This window comes from Monodon monoceros, unplaced genomic scaffold (assembly GCF_005190385.1).
Source record: "Monodon monoceros isolate NGI ecotype Baffin Bay Population unplaced genomic scaffold, NGI_Narwhal_1 Super_Scaffold_14, whole genome shotgun sequence".
NCBI lineage: Eukaryota > Metazoa > Chordata > Mammalia > Artiodactyla > Monodontidae > Monodon > Monodon monoceros.
Window position 1 is genome coordinate 11,441,183 of NW_021703770.1, and position 23,280 is coordinate 11,464,462.

Sequence of the window (23,280 nt, forward strand, 5' to 3'; positions counted from 1 at the left end):
ATCCAGGCAGTCTGGCTGCAGAATTTGTGTTCCCAAGCTTTACATCATACAGCCTAAGGACTGGGTTAGGAAGGAGCCTGCATACCATGACCGTATCATTTTATCTAGGGAGTAACTGAGAGCGAGTAAAGAATAAGGGTAGAGGAGGATTGCATTTATGTATTAGAAAAGTTACTCTGACCACTGTGCACAGTATACATTGGAGGGGTGGAAAAGCTGGACACGGGAAGACTGAGAAGAATTCCCTATTGTGGAGGAGGGTCAGGCTGAAATCTGGTCTAGGGGTGAGATAAGGGTCACTTTGAGAAGTAATGGGAAACAATGTTGAAGAACAGTGTCCTCATATTCAAAGCTTTCATTTTTTCTCGGGTCAACACCTTGTGTCAGATACTGTTTTCCAAAGTGCATCTTCCTCTTGTTTCTTCATATACAGACGTGGCATCACCCAGCTTCTCTTACAGGTAGTTGTGGCTGTGAGATGGAGCTTTGCCAGCAAAACGTGAGTGGATGTGATGTGGGCCACTCCCATGCATTCTTCTTTATTCCTTTTTCTCTTCTGGCTGGTTGTGATGGCAACCTCGAGAGTGACTTTGGAAGCTACATATTCAAGATGGCAGAAGTACTACCAGCTTGGATTCCTGAATGACTGTGGAGCAGAACACCTCACCACAATACACACTTTATTTGTCACCTCCCTGGACTGTTACATAATGATACAATAAAGATTTTTGTTGAGCCATTCCAAATTTGTAGCTACTTGTTATCACAGTGTAGCCTAAACTAATGCATATCAGACCCAAATAATGCTGAAATTAAGGTAGCCTATTGCCCAGAGATAGTTTAAACCTTTAGTGTGAAAGATTTCTCTTTGGTAGAACTCTCTCATGCTTTTTGAAACCTCTTTCTTTCACAGTACTTTTGAGAAAGTCCTTTTGTACACATCTTGGCTTAGGGGAAATTAAAAAGAGAGCATGTGAGAGAGGAATAAACTACTCAGGTTTCAGGATTTACAAGAGACGTCATCTGCCCTGGTGGAAACAGCATGCTGGTCAGTCATTTGTAACCCACGGAGCATTGAATTTCTGAAATTAGAGTATTTTTGATTTATGAAGGTCAATTTCACTGAAGAGGTTACTGGGGTGATAACCCCAAATATGTAAAATCCAAAAAACTTGATGGCAGGAAACCAGAAATGGGTAGGCATACTTCTGATTCTCAGAGAGTACAAAGTAAAGAGGGGCCCCTGAAGGCTGACAGCACTGGAAAAACAGAAGAAACAGGTTTCTTTTTTTAAAGAGCAGGTAACCTCAAACTTAACTGCTAATGACTGTGTTTCATTTCAGTCTACCCCCGTGGTTTTGTTTCTTATACTCTGTAAAATGTGAGACTTTTTGGTCATTTTGACAGATTTTCCAGAACTAAAAATATCAGGGGCTTAACTGAGAAATCATGGGTATTTTTGACAAAGCTGTAGATTAGCCTGGGAAATTCTCTCTACCTGCTTAAAGAAAAAAAAAAAAAAAAAAGAGACACCCGAGAGTTACAAAGACTCTTTCAGTGGTTGATGTAAGGTTTCTGTCTTTCTTTACCATCTACATCTGCCCTTATTTACATATACAATAATGGCACACGATGAGTTACAGCAGTATTTTAAAATGTGCTGATATTAATTAATCAATACAGGAGTTAATAATTCCATTTCTCTGTGAGTTTTTATGCACTAAAAAATATATGAGGATGAAATGCATACTTGTTTTTCACTAAAAATTAAGTCATTAGTCTCCTATTGCTTTCAAAGGCATTTATTGGCACCAACTATGCGTATGCACAGCTTCCTGATGTGAAAACTGAGTGTAACATCGTTATGTAACTTGGTGACATTCTCACCGCTAGGAAGTGGTACTCTTCCTTCTAAACCACTTTACTCTCAACTTACTTTCACATGCTCGTGTTAAGTCAACAAGCACTTATCGAATGGTAACCTTGGGCCTGGCTTTGTGGTAAACACTGAGGACCCAGATGCTGTCCCTGCCCTCATGGAGGTCACAGTTGCAGAGAGAATCTAGATATCATCAAATAACCACACAAATAAATATTTGCTTATAAAATGAGATAAATGCTACAAGAAAAAAAAAATCCAGAACGATCTGAAAGCATGTAACGGAGAATCTGATCATATCCAGCGATTCAGAGTAATGTTTTCCTGTAGAAGGAAAATGAGAACTGACATCTGAAGGAAATACGAGCCTTCATCAGTCAGCGGTGGTAGATAAAACATGGTTGGCTTCTCCAATCAAGAGGTAGAATCGGCTTCCCTACCGAATGAATCTCAGCTGGACTTTGACTTCCTGTATCCAACAGACCATGGAAGAAGCAAAGGCTCTGCTTTTGCTTTCTTGGAATGCGTCCCTGAGATTGCCAGTTGAAGAAGCCCAGTCTTGCCTACTGGAGGATGAGAGGCCAGTGAAGAAAAGCTGTCCCTGCTGTGTCCCCTGAGCCCCACCAGCTGACATCCTGTGCCAAAACTGTGAACAAGGCCATCTTAGATCATCCATCCCCGGTCCAGATGCCAGAGACGTACAGTAGCAAAAGTAACTCCGACTGATACTAGCAGAAGATTCCAGCCCAAACTGTTGACCACAGAATCATGAGCTAGTAAAATGGCTGTGATTTTCAGACACTAATGTTTTTTTTTTTTTTGCGGTACGCGGGCCCCTCACTGTTGTGGCCTCTCCCGTTGCGGAGCACAGGCTCCGGACGCGCAGGCTCAGCGGCCATGGCTCATGGGCCCAGCCGCTCCGCGGCATGTGGGATCCTCCGGGACCGGGGCACGAACCCGTGTCCCCTGCATCGGCAGGCGGACTCTCAACCACTGCGCCACCAGGGAAGCCCCAGACACTAATTTTGAGGGTGGTTTGTTCCATGGCAATAAGTTACTAACACACCAGCTGTAGTTTGGAGGCTGGGACTGAATTCTAGGCAGAGGGAGAGGGTGTGCACAAGTCTAGCAGAGGGAAGAAGGCACTTTTAGGGAAAGAAAGACAAGAAGACAGAAGATTTTGGAGGGATAGACAAGGTTCAAATCAAGCAGAGTCTTTTAGAACCTGTCAAAAATCTCTATTTTTATCTTGAAAGCAAAGGAAAGTTACTGGAGGGATTTTAAGCAAGGAATTGAAATGGTTAGATTTATGCCCATGCATGGCTTTTTTCGTTTACTAGACTGCAAACTCATCGTGGCAGGGATCTATATGGAATACCCACAGCAGAAGCTCAGTAGGTCTTACTTTTTTCTTGACTGATTGGATCATCAAGCTACGCAGTAGGAGAAAGTGAAATAGCCCATGTGTCTGGGCAAGTTCAGAGGGTTGTACAGAGTCTGAAAATAGAGGGCATGGTAGATCAGACACTGCACCCACCTCAGTTTGGTTGGGGGGAGGGTCTATCTATAGCTGAAAAAGTCATTATTTCTACCAAAGTTTCCCACTGAAAATCTGTCTTGATTCATCTCCTGATCAGCTGGCAGCCACTGCCTTCTTTGCATTTGAGCTAGAGTTCCCTCAACTCAGTTGGCTGGTAAACAGGTAGAAGAGACACAGGAAAACCCAGATGAATTACTGAGCTGAGTCTCTAAATCCATTAAAGCTTTGTCTCTAGTGGTTTGTGAGGCTCAAGAAGAAGTTGTTAATGAATCAAAGGAGACTCTTGGAAGTCTGCTGGGTATTCTGTTTCTTAATTCGAACTCAACAAGGTGTCATGGAATTACCCATGGGATTTGGAATCGGACAGTCTTAAGTTTAAATCCATGCTACGCTATTTACAACTTGCATGATCTTGTGTTAATAAATCTACTTCTGCTTCAGTTTTTGAAACTGTAAGGAGCATAGGGATAATAAAGTCTACCTCATTTGGGTGAAGATTAAATGAAATGTATATAGAAAGCACCTGCACAGAAGTGGTCAATTAACCATATTTTACTTTCCGTTACTCTTCAGAGTTTCGGGAGAATTTTGGAGGACAATTACCAATGGCATTTTGGTTTTATGCTGCATTTTTTTCATATGTATTTTAATTTTATATTTAGTTTTGCTGAAGATCTGCTTGACTTTAAACAGTAACATCATTTTTCCGTGGCCCATGTTTCAATCTTCTCTTTACTACAGTTCAATGATTCTCAACATTGGCTGCACATTGGAACCACTGGGAGGCTTTATCAAAAATATCGATGCCTGTTTTTATCTCCAGAGATAACGATATAATTGGTCTGAATTGTGGCATGGATAATGGGATCAGTTAAATAAAATAATCTTTTGTAAATAAGTATGCGCACGAATCCATTGAACTACGGAGATTCTCGAAGGGTCAAAGTAGTTATTCCTAGAACACTGCTGGTTTAGCAGTTATTTCATCTACACCAGGCCCATAAAAATGACATATTAAAACCTTTTAGTCAAGATGGCAGCTGAATAGGCCTGGGGCCACCTTATAGGTAAAATGGCTTTGTGGCTCATTAAGTGAACACTCTCGATATACCTTAAGGGAAACCAGCCTTGTACCCAAGACCAGGGAGTTGTGTTTCCTCCTCACTTGAGATAGAAAATGAAAAATAAGTATTATATTTAAATTACATGGGCTTGTGATCCTCTAATATTTCACTTGTGTTATCTCATGCGATGTGATTTCTGTCTCTATACGTTTAGGTTTCTTGATTTCACCTTTTAAAAAACTAATTCTTCAATTAGGGTATGCTGCCACCAGGTGGCAATGGGGCCTCACTTGCAATCACCATCTATGAATAGTAATTGTTCATTCATACATTCACTCATTCATGGTTATTTGGAAAAGTTGATATACCTTTTCCCTTACTAGCATTTAAAATTCAAAATGTAAACTTTAACAGTACAACTGAACTTGTATAGTTAATTTTAGTTTTAATAATTATAAAGATGCTATGTATGGGTGTCCATAAATAATTGTACATGAATGTGAAACTTTACAGTTTGAAAGTAAATGAATAAATAAATAAATTAATTAAATAAATAAAAAAATAAAAATGAATGCTTTTAGAAAAATTAAAATTGAAGGCAAAAGTCAGTACTTTCTTCAATATTCCCTATTAATTGGTCATAGCATGACCATGCACGCTCATTTCTGTGCTCTGTAGTCAAATTTTGCTGTAGCTTTATGAGATGGAGTACTGCTATGAAACTTCAGATGAACTTGATATTAAAATTCATTCACATGGATTCTCAAACATTCTAGCAATGAGTATTTCCAATTAAAGAATTATTAATGTAGCTGTCTCCCCACAGCCTGCTAATGAAATTATTTCTATCAATGTTACCTCCTGATAAGTTATCTTTCCACATAGAAGAAATAGAACAATAACATCACTTTGTGTTATTTCTGGATATACTGAGTCCTCATGACTGATTCTTCTTAATCATAAAAAAGACACTTTCTTTCTTCTACCCATGGAAAAGGGGAACATCATGATGATGTAGCCATTAGCTCCGTGTGACTTGAAAGCTATGTACAGTGATTCTCCTCTGTCACATGAGCTTGACTTTAACATCACCTTGAGCTTTTGACAGATTATCTTTGACTTAATGGCTTTACTAAGAAGCAACTTAGAAATTACTTTTAAAACATCTTGTTGTCCATAAAGAGGAAATGATAATTTCTTTATATCTCCCTCTATGCAGATACCTTCTGAAGAAAGGAATCTCAATGATTCTCCCTCCCTCCATGTGATATCACCAATGCCAGGACACTTGTAAGGGGTCACAGCAAACTGAAACAGTGCATTTATATGAGCTAGAATGCCCCCATATCTGAGCTGAACATGCAACATTTTTACTGCTTCCAAGGTGACTGAGTATTCTGACCAACAGAGCCACTTCATGCTAACTGCTGCCTGTGAAAGCTAATCGTATCTTCTTTTATACATTTAGAAAAACATGGGAGGGCCACTTAGCCCAAGCTATCCACAAGGAGCCAAGCTGAGCAACTTTATGTGTAACTTCTGAAGCCTACACAACCAAAAGCAAGGAGAACTGGACTCAGGGAGATGGCGCTGCTAGCAATATTATTTCTCTTTCTATCTTGAGCTCCCCTGATCCTTGAAATCATTTCCCATCCCTTTAAAGAATCTGTGAACCTCAGGAATCTGTTCAGCCTAAACTGGATCAGTCATAGCACTTTTAAGATAGCCTTTTAAATGGCATTTTTACGCAAGCTTTAAACTGAGATTGATAGCATTATCAGATAATAGATATCTGTGGATTTGATCTTTGTGGGAAAAGATCCCAAAGACCCATAGAAATTTTTAGAAAGCTATATCAAACCCCATCTCTAAAAATTCTGCAGCGGCCACTCCACACAACTCTTTTCTTTCATTTTCTGCATTCATTATCCAATTAAATAACCTGATTTAAGATGGTAAAATGTTCATCATTTTCTAAAACTGTTACTCTGTTACTTGATCCTTGTATCTTTATGTAACCCTTCCTATGTTTCTGCCATCTTTCTTTGGTTGGTTTGTAATCTCTTCTGAGGCCAGGACCACATCATGGCACTCTACTTTGGTCAATTCCTGATGCAGAGTTAGGTACTGCAATCCTCCATTGAAGCCTCTGTCTATCCAATTCACTCATGCATTCATTTGTTACCTGGTACTGTATTCATTTTCTCAACCATTATGTATTCATGCAATAAATATTTATTGAGTACCTATTCTGTTACAGGCACCCCTCTTGATGCTCGGTATCTAAGAGTAAATGAAACAGACAAGAGTCCTTTTCCTCTTGGAGCTCATGTCCTAGTGGCTGGAGGAAATGAAATGTATAGGAAGCTATAGGTAGTGATAAGGAAAAAACCAACAGTTCCTGAGGCCATCTTGACAAGGTCAGGCTGTTGACATGGAACCTTAGCCTGACTTCAGCTGAGGTCAGGAATGGTTTTCTTGCCTATGGCCGGCTCCTGGTGAACCCGGTGTGGACCCTAAACAGTGGAATGCTGACTGCACTGAAAGCTTCCTTAAACCCCCTCTATATTCCCAGCCAGAATAATTGGGCTCCCCTCATACTTCCTGTGCTGAATTTTAGTTCACCGAGCCTAGGATTCTGCCCTAAATGTCCAAGTTGAAAACCTTTCCCTGGTCAGTTCTTCCAGACCCTGCTTCTCGGGGTTTTAGCTTGCCTTTCCTTCCCCCCAGTCCTGGCTAACATATTGCTCCACAGTGGAACCATCACCTGGTACCATGGTGTCTCCATTGCTTTGTCCTTTTAAAATAATTTATTCATATGTTAAAATGTAAATGAATTACCTACTATATACGAGATGTTTTACTGGGACATTGGGATACAGAAGTAAATAGATAGAAGTGGAAGAAGAGATACTTTTTATCAGACACAGTTTATCACCTTCCACATACTTTTACACAACAGGTATGCCATCTTTTTTTTGTTGATATGAGATTATTTTTAAAAATTTACATTTCTTATCTATTGTCCAAGGACTCTCTTTGGCTTTAGAAATTACAATGTGTATGTATATATTATCTCCTTCTAGGATGCCAAGTATAGCATTTTGTGAAAATAATCTATTTTGAATAAGAAGATATACACGTAATAGAAACTACTGCATTTTTTTTTTTTTTTTTTTTTTTTGGGGCATGCGGGTCTCTCACTGTTGCAGCCTCTCCTGTTGCGAAGCACAGGCTCCGGACGTGCAGGCTCAGCGGCCATGGCTCATGGGTCCAGCTGCTCCGCGGCATGTGGGATCTTCCCGGACTGGGGCACAAACCCGTGTCCCCTGCATCGGCAGGTGGACTCTCAACCACTGCGCCACCAGGGAAGCCCAGAAACTACTGCATTTTAATAGCATATATCTTTGTACCTACAGTTACCGTCATTTTTGAAGACGGCAGTTAACTTTTTTACTCTATTTTTGTGCATAAATTGCATGGATTCTGCAGAGGTAACGGGTGTGCAAAAGTGCCTGAATGGTTCAACTGGCCATTTAGTCTTACTATGAGACAATTAGAGTCTTCTTAAGGACAGAATGGTTGGACGTGGAAGGAAGCAGTTTGGAAGGGGAACAGTCTGAAACAAACACACATTTATGGGTTTAATCAGACCTTGTCTCAAGCACCTGAATCTTACGTTCTTACCTTATTTCTGCAAATATCCACTGGCCTACATTTTTTTCTTACTCCTTCAGGCTTTTGAGTTCCTGCTTCCACCCCCTGCAGTTGTTCTGTTCTTCTTGCTTTGTGCTGACTACGTTGTAGAACTGAGATAACTAGTATGGGTTAGCACTTGGGCTTGAGACCCATCACTTCTAGGCCTTGCCGTTCAGAGCGTAGTAAGCGGACTGACACAAATAAACATTCCCTGGGAGGCTGTTAGAAATTCAGAATCTTAGGCCCTACTCTATCCCAGATCTGTGTAATCAGAGTATGATTTCACAAGATCCCCAGGTAACCCATATGCAATATCAAAATTTGAGAAGGACTGAAAGTCTAGAGGAATAGTAAATGGAAGACAACAAAAAGACACACCTTAGCACTGTGGGGAGATACAGATTCCCACCTCTCTTCTCACTTAGATCCTCCACAAGAAGAGAGCTAATAAGTTAACTTACTGATGTAATTGGTTTGATTTCAGGGGCCAGAGTGGCAGAGCCAGGACTAGGGAGAGGCAAGTGAGGCTTGTAGACTGCAAGATTTCTGGGGGCATTCACTCTCAGGTGTAGACCCTGCAGCTGCAGGAATCTGAGGGTTTGTGACTCCTTAAATTTTGCCCCGTGGGGACACTGCTCACCTCGCCATGGTCCTGGCCTTACTGAGTGTCAGGCTCATCACTGAATGGCATCAGTGTCTGATGAAAGGTTAGCTACCCGAGTGTGAGTATCTCTCCTGCATTCTTTCTTTAGGATGAAGCCCCACTAGATGTATTTTTTTTGTGTGCTCCTCCCCTACTCTTTTGCATCTATCCTCTGTGGTTTGATGGTGGGAACAAAATGTAACGTAATGAAAAGGGCTGCAGAGGTCCTGCAACTCCATTCACTTTACTAAGAGTTCAGAGCATCAAAGCAGCTTGGGACAACCCAGACCCTTGTCAGTCTTTTGTCATGGGTCCTTGTGCATACATCTTTCTTGATTTGAGAAATGGAGTAGGACTCAGGCTTTCCTGCAATTTCTTACTAGAGAGTTCCACACTGAGAGAGATTAGACATGTGTCTGGTTATGTATAGAGTGTTGATGTATTTTCTGCTTAGCTCATGATCCCTGAGGCACAGCTTCCACAGTAGAGAACTCTGAAGGGAGGAAGTTTGAATGACTGGATCACCAGAATACCACAGACATCTCCAGTGGCCATGCAGGACCTGAGGCAGGCTCCTACACTTTCAAGCCTTCACTTTTCTCATCTGTAGAATAAAGATGATAATAATAATTCCCACTTTATGGGATTATTGAGAGGATTAAATCAACAAGTACGTGTGATAAGTACTTCATAAAGTACCATGTAAGTGTTTTGTTTTTAACCTTGTAATTAAGTTTAAGAGGTACACAGGAAACAATGTGTTTTTTGGGTGAAAGAGGCTCAGAGACCTTAAGTACCATCTCAAAATCCCACAGTCTTTAGGTACCAGAGCTGAGGCTTGAACCAGAGTCCTTAACTCTGTCTCTTTCCTCCCCCATCGCACTGCCTCTCAGACATGTAGTATAGGCGTCTTATTGTTTATGTTCTCTGAAATTTAAATGACATGCCCTCCACCCTCCGTTTACTTTCCCTTTTTATATCAAGGTATCTTTTCAGATTCAGCCCCTTGGAATCGAGTGTCTTAACTGAAATCATTATTGATGGACTTCTTGCAGACTTGGAGGTAAGGCAATAGCTGAAGCGAAGCAGGCTCTTTCTATCTGCATTTCAGGTGGGTCAGCAGAATGTGGCCCTAGAGTTGTGCCTGTATGGTAATAAAACATCTTGGAAAGCACAGTGCCTCTGCAGCAGGCTTGGGCTCACATTCAGGCCAGCCATGGGGCTCCACATGGGCTAACAGTCCTCCAAACTACCCATGTGAGAAAACCAAAGCCAACTTGGAAATGCCTCCCATACACCCAGAAGCCTTGCCTATCCCAGACTCTGCACTGCTCAGCCTCCTCAGCTGCTTGGGGCCACCCGACACTCCACTGGACACCCCCCCTCCCTGTTTCTAAAGTCAGTCCTCATTAGAGACTGGAGGAAGTTCACAGGCTCCAACAGCTTCACATAAGGCACCAAGCGCTCCACGTGTGCCCTACTTTTGAACTCCAGATTGTTCCCTCAGCTCTGTCCCACTCTTCTACCCAGAATCTAATCTGGGGTCTATGAAACTGGGATATTTATTTGTTCTTCCCCCATGATCTTCTTTGGTGAAAATTAACCAGGCAGAATGCCCTGCTTCTGAACCCTTTCACCACACATCTTATGATCCTCATCCCACAATCAGTGAACTGCCCTAATCATTCATTCATTTATTCCCTATTCCATTTATTCATCAACCAACAATGTTTATTGAGCATCTTCTATGAGTCAGACTCTGCTATGCATTGCGGGGCACACTGGTCCACAACACTAGTCTTGTGAAGCCATACCTTCTTGGAGTAGGTGGATATTCATTTACTTATTTATTACACAATGCAGAGAGATGATCATATTAAAGCTTTGGAAAGCTCATGTTGACTGCAGGTTAGAGAATAGGTTGGAGGAAGACTAGTGTAAACAGAGGAAGACCCGTTAGGAAACGATTGCAGAGATCAGGAGTGAGAAGGTGGCAGCTTGGACTAGAGCAGTATCACGGTAGATAAAGCCTGGTATTGCAGGACCACACTGGAGGCACTAAGTTCTAGGGTTTTCCTAAGTAACCTAGCTGTCGTGTTGGCATGGCTATCATTGGTAGCACAGAAATGACTTAATTAAGGTGTGGTAAGAGAAAGGTAGGAGGCAACCTGCAGGTGTAGATGAAATACAGGAGGAGGTTAAATGTGGTCTTTGGGTGGGGCCCTCAGGAAGCTATGAGATATTTCCAGGAAGAGATGACACATCTCTTTGATGCCCCAGTGGTTTTAAAATTTTTCTGCATGAAGTTCACAACTTTCTACCCATGTACTCCTCTCCCTTTTCCATATCCCTCCCCCTTCCCAGGCTGCATGAAACTTCTTATTCTGCCCAGGTGCTGTGGTCCTTGTCTATGCTATGGTTACCTCCTAACAGTTTGAAAATGAGGCAGGATTGCATAATGGTTAAGAGCACTCGCTTTTGAGTTGGACTGACTTGGATTTGAACCTCAGCTGTGCTACTTGCTAACTACATGGCTTTGGGTAAATTACTTAAATTTCCTGATATCACAGGGCCATACTGGAGGCTAGGGCTAATGATTTCAGTTAAGACACTACATTCTAGGGGTTTTTCACGAGAAAAGTGAATGTTCATATCTGCAAAATAGCAAAACTTATAGCACCTACCACATGGGATGGTTATGAGGATTAAAAAAGATAATGCCGAGATTCGTTCAAGATGGGGGAGTAGAAGGACGTGCGCTCACTCCCTCTTGCGAGAGCACCGGAATCACAACTAACTGCTGAACAATCATCGACAGGAAGACACTGGAACTCACAAAAAAAAAGATACCCCACATCCAAACACAAAGGAGAAGCCACAAGGAGATGGTAGGAGGGGCTCAATCACAAGGCTCCAGTGTTGGGCCACCTCAGGCCAAATAACCAACAGGGAGGGGACCCAGCCCCACCCATCAGACAAGCAGACAAGCAGATTAAAGTTTTACTGAGCTATGCCCACCAGATCAACAGCCAGCTCTACCCACCACCAGTCCCTCCCATCAGGAAACCTGCACAAGCCTCTTAGCTAGTCTCATCCACCAGGGGGCAGACAGCAGAAACAAGAAAAAGTACAATCCTGCAGCCTGTGGAACAAAAGCTACATTCACAGAAAGATAGACAAGATGAAAAGGCAGAGGGCTATGTACCAGATGAAGGAACAAGATAAAACCCCAGAAAAACAACTAAATGAGGAGAGATAGGCAAACTTCCAGAAAAAGAATTCGGAATAATGATAGTGAAAATGATCCAGGACCTCGGAAAAAGAATGGAGGCAAAGATCGAGAAGGTGCAACAAATGTTTAACAGAGACCTATAATAATTAAACAACAAACAAACAGAGATGAACAATACAATAACTGAAATGAAAACTACACTAGAAGGAATCAATAGCAGAATAACTGAGGCAGAAGAACGGATAAATGCCCTGGAAGACAGAAAGGTGGAATTCACTGCTGAGGAACAGAATAAAGAAAAAAGAATGAAAAGAAATGAAGACAGCCTAAGAGACCTCTGGGACGACAATAAACACAACAACATTCGCATGAAAGGGGTCCCAGAAGGAGAAGACAGGGAGAAAGGATCTGAGAAAATATTTGAAGAGATTATAGTTGAAAACTTCCCTAACGTGGGAAAGGAAATAGCAATCCAAGACCAGAAAGCTCAGAGAGTCCCATACAGGATACACCCAAGGAGAAACACGCCGAGACACATAGTAATCAAATTGGCAAAAATTAAAGCCAAAGAAAAATTACTGAAAGCAGCAAGGGAAAAACGACAAATAACATACAAGGGAACTCCCATAAGGTTAACAGCTGATTTCTCAGCAGAAACTCTACAAGCCAGAAGGGAGTGGCACGATATACTTAAAGTGATGCAAGGGAAGAACCTACAACCAGGATTACTCTACCTGGCAAGGATCTCATTCAGATTAGATGGAGAAATCAAAAGCTTTACAGACAAGCAAAAGCTAAGAGAATTCAGCACCACCAAACCAGCTCTACAACAAATGCTAAAGGAACTTCTCTAAGTGGGAAACACAAGAGAAGAAAAGGACCTACAAAAACAAACCCAAAACAATTAAGAAAATGGTCATAAAAACATACATATCGATAATTACCTTAAACATAAATGGATTAAATGTGCCAACCAAAAGACACAGGCTTGCTGAATGGATACAAAAAAAGACCCATCTATATACTGTCTACAAGAGACCCACTTCAGACCTAGGGACACATACAGACTGAAAGTGAGGGGATGGAAAAAGATATTCCATACAAATGGAAATCAAAAGAAAGCTGGAGTAGCAATACTCATATCAGATAAAATAGTTTTTAAAATAAAGAATGTTACAAGAGACAAGGAAGGACACTACATAACGATCAAGGGATCAATCCAAGAAGAAAATATAACAATTATAAATATATATGCACCCAACACAGGAGCACCTCAATACACAAGGCAACTGCTAACAGCTCTAAAAGAGGAAATCAACAGTAACACAATAATAGTGGAGAACTTTAACACCTCACTTACACCAATGGACAGATCATCCAAAATGAAAATAAATAAGGAAACAGAAGCTTTAAATTACACAATAGACCAGATAGATTTAATTGATATTTATAGGACATTCCATCCAAAAACAGCAGATTACACTTTCTTCTCAAGTGCGCACGAAACATTCTCCAGGATAGATCACTTCTTGGGTCACAAATCAAGCCTCAGTAAATTTAAGAACATTGAAATCATATCAAGCATCTTTTCTGACCACAACGCTATGAGATTAGAAATGAATTACAGGGGAAAACAATGTAAAAAACACAAATACATGGAGGCTAAACAATACGTTACTAAATAACCAAGAGATCACTGAAGAAATCAAAGAGGAAATCAGAAAATACCTAGAGAAAAATGACAATGAAAACACGACAATCCAAAACCTATGGGATGCAGCAAAAGCAGTTCTAAGAGGGAGTTTATAGCTATAGAAACCTACCTCAAGAAACAAGAAAAATCTCAAATAAACAATCTAACCTTACACCTAAAGGAACTAGAGAAAGAAGAACAAACAAAACCCAACGTTAGCAGAAGGAAAGAAATCATAAAGATCATTGCAGAAATAAATGAAATAGAAGCAAAGAAAACAATAGCAAAGATCAATAAAACTAAAACCTGGTTCTTTGAGAAGATAAACAAAATTGATAAACCATTAGCCAGACTCATCAAGAAAGAGAGAGCACTCAAATCAATAAAATTAGAATTGAAAAAGGAGAAGTTACAACAGATACCGCAGAAATACGAAGCAGCCTAGGAGACTACTAAAAGCAACTCTATGCCAGTAAAATGGACAACCTGGAAGAAACTGACAAATTGCTAGAAAGGTATAACCTTCCAAGACTGAACCAGGAAGAAATAGAAAATAGGAACAGACCAATCACAAGTAATGAAATTGAAACTGTGATTAAAAATCTTCCAACAAACAGAAGTCCAGGACCAGATGGCTTCACAGGTGAATTCTATCAAACATTTAGAGAAGCGCTAACACCCATCCTTCTCAAACTCTTCCAAAAAATTGCAGAGGAAGGAACACTCCCAAACTCATGAGTCCACCATCACCCTGATACCAAAACCAGACAAATTTACTACAAAAAAAGAAAATTACAGACCAATAACACTGATGAACATAGATGCAAAACCCCTCAACAAAATACTAGCAAACAGAATCCAACAACACATTAAAAGGATCATACACCATGATCAAGTGGGATTTATCCCAGGGATGCAAGGATTCTTCAATATATGCAAGTCAATCAATGTGATACACCACAGTAACAAACTGAACAATAAAAACCATATGATCATCTCAATAGATGCAGAAAAAGCTTTTGACAAAATTCAACACCCATTTATGATAAAAACTCTCCAGAAGTGGGCATAGAGGGAACCTACCTCAACATAATAAAGGCCATATATGACAAACTCACAGCAAACATCATTCTCAATGGTGAAAAACTGAAACCATTTCCTCTAAGATCAGGAACAAGACAAGGATGTCCACTCTCACCCCTATTATTCAACATAGCTTTGGAGGTCCTAGCCATGGCAATCAGAGAAGAAAAAGAAATAAAAGGAATACAAATTGGAAAAGAAGAAGTAAAACTGTCACTGTTTACAGATGACATGATACTATACATAGAGAATCCTAAAAATGCCACCAGAAAACTACTAGAGCTAATCAATGAACTTGGTAAAGTTGCAGGATACAAAATTAATGCACAGAAATCTCATGCATCCCTATACACTAATGACGCAAAATCTGAAAGAGAAATTAAGGAAACACTCCCATTTACCACTGCAACCAAAAGAACAAAATACCTAGGAATAAGACAAAAGACCTGCATGCAGAATACTATAAGACACTGATGAAAGAAATTAAAGATGATACCAACAGATGGAGAAATATACCATGTTCTTGGATTGGAAGAATCAATATTTTGAAAATGACTATACTACCCAAAGCAATCTACAGATTCAATGCAATCCCTATCAAACTACCAATGGCATTTTTAACAGAACTAGAACAAAAAATCTTAAAATGTGTATGGAGACACAAAAGACCTCAAATAGCCAAAGCAATCTTGAGGGGAAAAAAACGGAGCTGGAGGAATCAGACTCCCTGACTTCAGACTATACTACAAAGATACAGTAATCAAGACAATATGGTACTGGCATAAAAACAGAAATACAGATCAATGGAACAGGATAGAAAGCCCAGAGATAAACCCACGCACCTATGGTCAACTAATCCATGACAAAGGAGGCAAGGATATACAATGGAGAAAAGACAGTCTCTTCAATAAGTGGTGCTGGGAAAACTGGACGGCTACATGTAAAAGAATGAAATTAGAACACTCCCTAACACCATACACAAAAATAAACTCAAAGTGGATTCAAGACCTAAATGTAAGACTGGACACTATAAAACTCTTAGAGGAAAACATAGGCAGAACACCCTTTGAGATAAATCATAGCAAGATCTTTTTTGATCCACCTCCTAGAATCATGGAAATAAAAACAAAAATAAACAAATGGAACCTAATGAAACTTAAAAGCTTTTGTAAAGCAAAGGAAACCATAAACAAGATGAAAAGACAACTCTCACAATGGGAGAAAATATTTGCAAATGAATCAATGGACATAGGATTAATCTCCAAAGTATATAAACAGCTCATGCAGCTCAATATTAAGGAAACAAACAACCCAATCCAAAAATGGGCAGAAGGCCTAAATAGACATTTCTCCAAAGAAGACATACAGGTGGCCAACAAGCACATGAAAAGCTGCTCAATCTCACTAATTATTAGAGAAATGCAAATCAAAACTACAATGAGGTATCACCTCACACCAGTTAGAATGGGCATCATCAGAAAATCTACAAACAACAAATGCTGGAGAGGGTGTGGAGAAAAGGGAACCTTCTTGCACTGTTTGTGGGAATGTAAATTGATACAGCCACTATGGAGAACAGTATGGAGGCTCCTTAAAAAACTAAAAATAGAATTACCATATGACCCAGCAATCCCACTACTGGGCATATACCCAGAGAAAACCATAATTCAAAAAGACACATGCACCCCAATGTTCATTGCAGCACTATTTACAATAGCCAGGACATGGAAGCAACCTAAATGCCCATCGACAGACTAATGGTTAAAGAAGAAGTGGTACATATATACAATGGAATATTACCCAGCCATAAAAAGGAATGAAACTGAGTCATTTGTAGTGGCTGGATCTAGAGACTGTCATACAGAGTGAAGTAAGTCAGAAAGAGAAAAACAAGTATTGTATATTAATGCATATATGTGGAACGTAGGAAAATGGTACAGATGAACCAGTTTGCAGAGCAGAAATTGAGACACAGATGTAGAGAATAAAGGTATGGACACCAAGGGGGCAAAGTGGTAGGGGGTGATGGTGGTGGTGGGATGAACTGGGAGATTCGGATTGACATGTATACACTGATGCGTATAAAATGGATAACTAACAAGAACCTGCCATATAAAAAAATAAACAAAATAAAATTTAAAAATTAAAAAAAAAAAGCCTGGCCAATTATAATAGTTGATATTGCAAAGTCCTTCATTTGTGACAATCAGTGTTCTAAGTGCTTTATGTGTATTAATTCATTTTATCTTTCCAAGTATCCTCTTCTCCCCATTTAATAGATGAGGAAATCTAGAGGCAGAGAAGTTTAGTAGCTCCACAAGGGCAGAAAGCTATGTAGTGGCAGAGCCAGTGCCAGGATCCGAACCCAGGCAGCCCCTCTCAATCAACAGACTATACAGCCTCTCCTAAGTAGTAAATACTCAACAAAGGCAGCTGTTAGTATCCTCACTGGACATTTTCAGGAATTGAAATTGAGTTCTAGGGTCTCAGTAGGGGGTAGGTTCTAGTTACCCAAACCTCTACTTGCTTTGCCTTCTTTCTTTGTTGTTGAGAATCTTTCTCCAGTAACTGAATTACTTTCTTAGAAAACTAAGGGGAAAGAATAAGTGCTCAAATGTTAAATGAATGATTAAATTGTCTGCAGTAGGCCCTTTGGAAAGGTCTGATGAACCAATGAGTGTTAGGGTTAGGAAGGGTTAAGAGGTGACGGAGCCCCCAATGAGACCTGGTCTAAAGGGGGATGGGATAACTGTGGTTCTGGATGTGTTGAGTACGGTAGCAGAGCTAAGTGGGCTTTGGGACCATGCCCTGTTTCATCATATTTGTATCAGAATAGTACCTCTACCAAGTTTTCCAGCTTTTTTGTAAGTGACAGTTTGTGGTTAAACCATAGTTTATATGGGTCCTAGCACTTTTACTTGCAGTGTCATGGGTTATAAGCCCCTTGGATGGTGAGAAGCAGCGTGTAGAGGGGGCAGCATGCAGAAGCTCACAGCAAACTGTCTGATGCTTGAATTCAAACTCCACTACTTTCTAGCTCTGTGGTCTTGGGCAAGTCGCTGAAACTTTCGGTGCCTGCATTCCCCTGTCTATAAAATGGAGATCAAACACGACTGGTGAGAGAATTAAATGAAATAATACATACAAGGGTTTAGCAGAGTGCCAGTAATGTTGGTTGTTGTTACTACAGAGTGCCAGTTGTATGCCATAATAACAAAGCAGGTGACCCCTTGAGGAATCATTTAATGAAGGTGTCAGGCTTTTAGGTCCCTAAGTATCTAATCATCTGGACTAGAATTATGATGGCAATTTCCTGAGCCTGATAATTACTTTCATGCCAATTAAACACAGCACTTCACTACATGTCTCAAAGCATTTAATGAAAAACTCCATCCCATTCTATTGCATTCTGTATCCCATTTCAAAATTTTGACACAATGTGTTTCATATCTTAGCCTATTCTAGCTCATTTCATTTTTTGCATTCTCTAAATAGTATATTCCACACCTAGTCATTCTACATCATTTAATGTTCCATTCCATTCCATTCCATATTCCATCTTAGATCATTTCATTTATTTTAAAGAATTAAATCATAGACTTTATTTGTAATTCAACATATTGTGGGTTCTCCAAAAATACCCATTAGCTTGTTGGCCATCATGCTCCCAGAAAAACTGGTTATGAATTACATGCTGCTTTCTAATATATTTTAATATTTAACTATCATAGCATTTTTTCTTTTTTTAAGCTCATCTCATTTTATTTTTTACTGCATTCTCTCTCAAATTCCATGTTTTTCTACTACCTGCCATCTCATATTCCATTCCATTCCATTCTATTCCATTCCATTCCATTCCATTCCCTAGTCCATTTTATTTCATTTCATTCCTTCCTATCCAATTCCACATGTCTCCCAGATAATGTCAGCCTAAGGGTAAGAAAATGGTAACAATTTCCATGCTTCTCTTGTTCCATCCCCATGTTTTCTATGAGTATATTCCCCTCTCAAATTCTTCCTGAATCACTCTGTGGGTTTCTCAGAGATCTATGGCCTAAACTAGTTATCTGGTGTTTCTGATAATTTGCAACATTTGTCCTTATTCCAGGTTGAAGTACTGGCACCTCTGGCTTGAGCCAATTACACTAGTGGCAACTGGTTAGGGATAGTGAAGGCACTTAAAACTCAGACTTCCTCACTCTATCAACTGAGATGCCTCCCATGACACAATGCTATCTCCTACAAATGGAAATGATTATAGTTTCTTCCTCCTATTTGCCCCCTTTTATGGGTACAATCAGGTCTATGGTTATGTTCAGTAACTAGGTCTTTAAGAAAAAATATACTGGTGTTCTTGGAGGTTTGCAATGGCTACTGGCACAGGGACAACAGAGATAACTTACTTGGATTGAGCAGAGGGTGGGCTTTGTAACCAACTAGGACATTCAGCACCAAAAAGATGGCGTGTGGGGGGCATATTTATACTGCTCAACAGTGACACCTGTTGACCCAGATGGAAACGTTTGTATTCCAAGTGGAGTTAGAGCAGGCTTTGAGCCTAAACATAAACAAACAGCATGAACACAAATGGACAACAAAGCAAAAAACATACAGGAAAACAATCTGCTCCCATTTGAGTTGGTTTCCCTGCTGCCAGAACTGAGTTAATGTTAGCCAGGATAAAACAAAATGTTAAAAAATTTGATGAGTGAAAAACTCTGCAGAATATTTAATCAACATTCAGAGACAAACAAAGTACGCTGGTCAGTTTATGGGAAACTGACATTTAAATGCCGTATGAGTTACCATACAGTGAGGGAGGCTGGATCAGGAATCAATTTGCTGAATCAAAAACCAGAAGACTTTTTACTTCACAGCAATGATTCTTATTTAAGTTTCTTCTACTTACAAGAACAGTCTATCTGTGAGCTTCCCTCTCTCCCTCCCTCCCTTCCTTCCTCCCTTCCTTCCTTCTTTCTACAAATATACAAAATAGCTTTATTGACACCATGAGTCAGACCTAGGCTCGGCATTGGCGATGAGGACAATGTGGTCTAGATGTGATGAAGTTCATCAACTAACAGACAGCCATTCTTGCTCATTATATAGTATGATCACTGGCTCAACTGAGCTGTCTAGAACATGCATGGCATCACAGAAGTGGGAAGGATGGTATCCAGCTAGAGAATTTGGGTGGACAACGGTAGGTCAGTGAAATCTTAACTGAGGACAGAGTTTTTGCATTAGGTCTTGGAAAGTCAGTAGAAGTTGTCCAGCAGAAGTGAACAAGCTCGATGGCATGAAGATGAATGGTGTTTTGAGGAATGGTCAGTAGTCTCCTGTGTTCTTGATACCGGCTGCGTTTTAGGGAGAAGATGAGCTTAGAGAAGCAGGCTGGCAACAGGCTGAGAAGGATCTTGCTAAGACATTTTCCATTTATCTTGTGGGAAATGGGGAACTATTGAAAGGTCTTTTAGGCAGTCAAAGCTTTAATAGCAAATATATTTTAGAAGGAGAACCTTCTGGCTGCAGTGTGGAGGATGGATTGGAGGAAAGAGACACTGTAGGTAAGAAACTAGTTGGGAAGTAGATGCCCTTATTTGGAGTTGTTGACCTGAAATAGATTTCCAGGTATTTCTCCAGCAAAGATGGGTTTATTTGGGATCAGCAGAGAATTGTAATTTGGATTTGGCAACCATGGCAAGTCACACGCAAGTCCCTTCACACGGTAAGGAAAGAAGAGCACTTTTATAGAGAAGAGAAGGAAGCCAGGAGTGCTTTTCATTGGCTGAGTCCTTGCCAAAAAAGAAGAGGAGACTTTCTTCTTCCTGTTGGGCTCTATAGTCACAGGGTATGAGAGATCCCCCTTCTGGTATCCTAACTGTAATTGAGGTTTCTGTTAATTTTTTTTACAGAGTCTATAGCACAACCCTTTTTGATGATTTACTTTTTTTGTTTGTTTGTTTTGGAGGGAAAAGGGGCAATGAAAAGAACACAGGTTTTTAAACAATAGACCTAACGTAAATCCCACTCAGTAGCTATGTGGCCATGTGAAATTAGTAAACTAATCTGGATCAGCCTCTGAATCTATAATGTGGAATTCATGACACCTACTTCAGGTGATTGGCTTGAAGGTAGATAGGTAAAGTATTAAATGCATTAATACTGCACCTGGCACATGGAAAGTACTAGAGAATTGGGATGGCCTCCCAACTCTATGGACCTAGTCCTTCCTTGATTTGTCAAGATGTAAAAGTTTTCAGGAGACCATAGTATGCATTTAATAGGCTGCCTTAGGCTTGTGTAATTTCATATATTTATCACACACACACACACACACACACACACACACACACACGTGACACAAAATGGCCTGAAAGCAGAAAATCTCCCTATGGAATATCACAGAGAGAAATAGGTCTACAAACAAGGGACCCTTCCATGAAAACTTCCAGATACACCACTTGGTACATTCTGAAACACGAGGATCAGACCAACATTTCCATCACTCTTTTGGCTTCCAGTTTCCAACCATGGAGGCAGACATTTTGCCACCTCCATTTGAAATTTAGATTTTGACGTCATCTCCTGGACTGAACTTGGATCATGGTAGACAGCCAAGTTCACATGGCTGTTTTCTCCAACTTCAGCTTTCCTCTGATCTGTGCTCTCCTGACAGTTTTCACTCATTCCTTCACAGAGAGCCTACCACCCACCCCACTTTTTTTTTTTCTTCAATTCATGGAAATGAATCAGGTTTGTGATGGCGTCATTCAAAAGAGAAAGCTAATTAAAAAGGTCCTCTTTCCTTCCTCTTAGAGACCTTGCAGTAGTTTCCCCTTTTTGGAGACACAAGCCAGGAAGGAAGCTTTTCAGTGCAGCTGTGAATAGAGACGCCCGGCTTGGGTTTTGGGGAAACTGGGTGATCTTTCCCAGTTAAACCCTAAGCTCCCTAAGGATGTGTTTTATGCCGTTTTGTCTTTCCCAGGGTCAGGATAAACAGAAGAGCCTCAGGCTACTCTAAGCAGAAGGAGTGTATGATAATGTGGCACTAACACTGACTACAGAGTAAGTATGACCATGTTGCTATGTGGGGAAAGATAATTTTCTAGGAGATGTTCATAGTGAGATGGGAGCTCTAATAAGCACTGATGTGTACATAGCTCTTATTACGTGTCAGGAATTGTTTTAAGTGTTTTATATATATCAAGCCATTTGATATTGACAGCCATCAAAAGAGGTAAGTACAGTTAAAACCCCCATTTTTCAGATGGGAGAACAGAAGTATAAGGGAGGCAAAGTGATTTGCCCAAGGCCATTCACCTAGTTAATGTCAGAGCTAGGACTTGAACCCAGAACATTTGGTTCTGGAGTACATGCTTATAATCACTGCACTACAGTGTTTTCTCAAGGTATACTAAAGTGGCCATAACTTGGTTTGAAACAGTATGTGAGAGCAGGAAGCATACTGTCTCCAGAGCACGTGGACCAGAGATGTATTTTATCTGGAATGTACAGTGCTGAGTCAAAAATGTTTTGCATTTGAGTTAATTGCCCATTTTTCAAATTGAGACTATTCTGCATAAAAATATAGACCAATGGCTTCTATTGAAGAAAACTGGACGTTCTGAAAACTCTGGACCTAATGTTTCATGGCAACAACTGGCTGGAGCTGAGTTGCTGTTACTCTCTTTTAACTGAGCCATACTTTCTCCAGTTTTCTACAGGCCCCACCCACTCCCTATTGCCTTCCTAATACTAAGCCATTTGCCATCTTATTGCAGCCCACTTCATTCATTTATGCTCCCCATCTGGCAACATAAACCCTAAGGGTATCCAAGTTTGCGGTTCTACTCTAGAGATAGAAGACTTTGCTCTAACTTAAAGGTTAATCTACATCATATTGACTTTGGATGAAACCCCTTAACATACCCAAGCTCATTTTTTTACTTTAAGAAATGAGGAGGAAAAAAGAATATTATAATATCCCATACCCCGCCACCCCCGCCACCACCCCCCCCCCCCAGAAATGAGGAGTAAAAATAACACTTTGTAGTTCCCTCATCTGTGGACTGGAAGGAAGTGATGCCTGTCCTGTCTAGGTTTCTTGTGAGGGTCAGTTGGGATACATGCCCGTGAACACTCCCAATAAGCCACCAAGTACTCTCAACATTTAAGATGGTACTGGGGTTCATGAAGACACTTTTACCTAAAAAGTCTCATTGACTCTCTGGAAAACTGTCATGTAATGTAGGCAATGTAGACTTTATACTCTCTGCAACTGTACCTTTCATTCTACAGATTTGGAAACTGAGACCAAAAAAGGTTAAATTACTTGTTGCTAAGCCATGTAAGTGCAGAGATGGAATGTACTATGGACTGAATGTTTATGTCCTTCCAAAACTCGTATGTTGAAGCCTTATTCCCAACATAATGGTATTTGGAGG